At 36.5% G+C, this 4081-nt stretch overlaps 1 long non-coding RNA gene across 1 annotated transcript; it reads left to right on the top strand.

Annotated features, from left to right (window-relative positions):
• Positions 1 to 1079, top strand: LOC144715708 (uncharacterized). Its single transcript, XR_013584719.1, has 3 exons — positions 1 to 224; positions 336 to 462; positions 587 to 1079. It is a non-coding gene; the product is annotated as an uncharacterized LOC144715708 (long non-coding RNA).
• Positions 1080 to 4081: the final 3002 nt, after the last annotated feature.

Genomic DNA, 4081 nt, shown 5'->3' with positions numbered 1-4081 from the left:
TAAAATAAAGAATATATGAAACAATTTGGATTTATGGGTCAGCTAGGGCCGAGCAGGCGCATCAACGCTCGAGCCAACCACAGGTAGGCGAGCGTAGGGCACCCAAGCCCGCAGGCCACCGGCAAGGAGCAACGCCTGGTAGGCAAGCCCAACTGGCGACACTAGGAACACACAAAGGCCCAATCAAGGCCAGGGAAGAACCCTGTCCACGGTACAAAGCACAGGTGTGGCGTTTTAATTCAATAGAGAAGACTTGTAAACATTTATATAGTATCACAATTTTTATACATATCCAATATGGTATTTAGATCCCACGATCTATTTCAAATTATCAGGGGGCTGGGCCACTGAGTAACCAAGCGATCGTGGCCCAACAGGGCACAATCTAAAGAAAATAAGAAGTCAATTGAGACTGGGCTTCGAGCCAACCCAGCCCGACATCTGTGTCTTTTCGGGCTTATTGTAAGAGGCGCATATGATCTCATACGTCTGATCTTTTTAAAGAATATTGGACGCTGAGATCTATCTCGTTTTATTTTAATATATTTTCTTTATTTGTCGGGGATCCTATTGGCTGGCGCGGTAGGCGTGGACTGGAGAACCCCTCGACGGACAAATCACAAGGCGGATAGGTGATGGGGCAGTTGACATGCCATGCTGAAGGGGCAAGAGAGGGGTACACCAAACTCATCCAGGTAAACATCTGTGATTTAATTGCAGCCATTGGATCCAGATGATGGGGATCAGATGGCCAGGGGCATTTCTGTCCACCTCGCCACGGGTTGTCGATGCTGCCGGCCGGTGGACCCCAAAGATCGTCCCCCTACATCGAATGAATAGGCAGGTTCGTTCCAAGCTGTTAAAGGGGGCCTAAAGGCCCCCCAAATTCCCTATCTTCTGACTGAGATCCAAGAGCGGGGGGAGACCTGTCCAGCGGCAGTGAGAGCAGCAAGAGGGTCGTGACAACCTCCTGCCTGCTCAAGAAGCTCTAGGCGACACTGGGAGAAGTCAGAGCGCCCTTGGATTCGCAACAGAATGTAGGAGAAGAACGAGGGAACTCCTAAACTGAAGCTTTGTGATGGAGATTGGTGCCACCAGTGTCAAGGCTTTTCAAGTATTCTTATGTGTCTCTACGGTTGAATTAGACACTCTTGATATATTAGTTTTAGTTAAATGTAGATAGAAATCAATTTTTTCCAAAATTTGGTACCGTGGATTCTATGTGGCATTTCATCGAACACCTCATGTGTTCGATGAACATATTTCAATTTTCATAAGCTTGATTTTATCAATATTATAAAATTTTAAAAACATATATTCATCCCCCTACTTCTATTGGTCATTCTGTAGAACACCTCATGGGCGTTCGACAGAAATACTCCCTTACCTTCAATTTTCTCTATAAAATCTATATAAAGTTACTATTAATTAAGTAACGCACATCTTCCTCACATTTCGACCCTCTTTCGGAATTTGGTTGAACATCTCTAAGGTGTTTGACTGAATCAACCCATTAATTCATTAAATCGACCATAAAAACATATAATATATATAAAATATAAAAACATATAAGGTATCTATTTTAATCCTACAATAAATATTTCACCTATATTAGTAGTATACTATAAGTACAGGTATTTTATTATTGTTACTCCTTCACTCCTTTTTATTATTGCTTATCTAACCACTTAGTTATATTATATTTAGATAATTACTTACTTCTCTACCTATATATCTCCTTAATATATATAAATACTTCTCTAGCTTACTTAATTACCCTGAATTAAATATATGTATACCTATATTTCTAGCTTATGTTCATTCTTCTTCTCTCTATTCTTATATAAGTAATTACTAATATTAAGTAGCCATTTACTTATTCTTCCCACCTATTAAGTACTCTATACTTTTTACTAATTATATTACTATCATCTTTAAATATCATAGCTAAAATCTTACTTCCTTATTATTCTTAATATCTATAAAATATATAAACATATAATATCTGATATTCTCTCTTCTCTACTTATCTTATCAAACTAATATTCCCTCTACGTACTAATTACTTATTTTCTTCTTTTACTTATTATGTTTAGTATTATTACTATATCTTATTAGTTAACAACTCAATTATTAAAAACATCTCTAAATACCAGTCCCTCTAGAGACGACTTTACTCACACTATAAATTTGTAAGTTTATACACTTCATCAAATTTATTTGATTGTAGGCAAATTAAAAATACAGCAAAAATTAAAATTAACATGCAATTTGCCTCCCATCATTAGCCCAAGAAGGAGATTCTTCTAGAGCTGACAGGATCTGTAGAAAATTCCCTAGAGCCTCTCAAAATCCTTTGATATATTTTCTCTGACAGGATCCTCGAACAGATTTTCTATGACACGATTCACTTACAGATTTTCTATGACATGATTCACTAACAGATTTGCTATGACATGATTCACTAAAAGATTTTATATGACATGATTCACTAACAGATTTATATCTTACAGAATCCTCTAACATGTCTTCTACCAGGATCTGTAGAGTATTTCTGCTCTAACTTGTTAGAGCTTCATATGTTATATTTTGTCCCATCAGGATCTTTTTTATTCACACAAATATCTCCTAACTGCTTCTACAGGCCCCAAAATCCTAAAAGTATCTCTCATGAGGCCTCTCATGCTGCTTATCCTCTGTTTTAGCTTGTTAGAATTATTTTTCTTAATGTATTGAGCTGTCCTTTCATGGGTACAATCATTATGGACGACTCTGCACTTGTTGTGGCTATGAAAGACCCCCATGTACTATTCAAGGAGGATCATCGAAGTTTATTGTTTTGTTAAAACTCTTGTTTCTCCCCTCTTAGTGTTCTGTTTGCTAGAGAGTTCTTCATTGCTTGTGGATTCAAGCACAACCCCATGTGGACTGAAGGGTTGGAGGCTATTTTTGTGGATTCAGGGCTCAGCTGCTTCAAGTTGAGCAAGGCTTGTGGATTCAAGTCATGTTTCTACACTCTTCATGTACTAAGGCTGCGTTAGAAACCCCTTATGGATGGGCGATCGTCGCCTATGTTATGGCTGCCTTTGTTTCTGGCATTGGCATCTAACACTGTGGTTGATGCTCACCATTGTGGGTGGGACTACAAAGTGCCTTAAAAAGCATTCAAAATTAAAATTTATTTTTTATTCTTTGGCCGCTGCTGGAGCTAGAAAGGGCCTTAAATGACATCCAAACTTCAAAATTAAAAGGAAACAATAGCTATTAACTTGATTCTTATATCATTTTTGGATTATGGGGCTATGGTTTCGAGCTTCAAGATACAATTTCCACACATCAGAAACTAAAGATCAATTGAAATTGATCTCAAAAACAAACTTATCTTTACATACCTTGTGGGGAATTTTTCCACCCTTGACTTTCTCTGTGGGAGAGTTTCTTGAAACTGTTCACTTGCTTGGTCTTCAAAAGTATCCAAGCAATTTGATGACTGTGGTATATCCTCCCTTTTTTCTCCAGCTCTACTTGAAATATGATTAAAAAATACATTTCTTCCAAAAATTAGTATCTATCATGAGATAGAATATTTTCTAAAACTTACGAACTTTTTAAAGATGTTCGTTATTTATTGCTAATGTTCTTTAAATGATATGGCGACATTAATAAATATAAAATATTAGAAATTAAAAATATAAAAATGGACATTTTATTTTCTAAACACCAACCAATGAGTAATGAAGATTCGGGACATGAGTACTTTGAAGAATATTTGTTTGAATTGATCTCCTCACCATCACGAAGTACTTGTGGAATGAGTAGAAAAATAAGAGAAAAAGATAGGGGCATCGAGATTTTGTTGGTGTGAGCTATGTATCAATCTAGTTAATAACTTTAAAGGATAAATAAGATTTATTAACAAACCTTGTTAAACTAACTCTATCAAAAAATAGATTAATTAATGAAGTATAGATTTAACCCTACTGATAAATTAAGTTTTTAGCTCGTGGGGTGTCAAGCTACATGTAGTGCTCTAGAGGAGATAGATTAGTGTCTTAACTCAATCATGAAATTTTTACCATCA

Source organism: Wolffia australiana, chromosome 2, assembly GCF_029677425.1.
Source record: "Wolffia australiana isolate 7733 chromosome 2, ASM2967742v1".
NCBI classification, from domain to species: Eukaryota; Viridiplantae; Streptophyta; class Magnoliopsida; order Alismatales; family Araceae; genus Wolffia; species Wolffia australiana.
The sequence above is the reverse complement of the archived record's forward strand: the minus strand, read 5'-3'. Positions and strand labels throughout refer to the sequence as shown.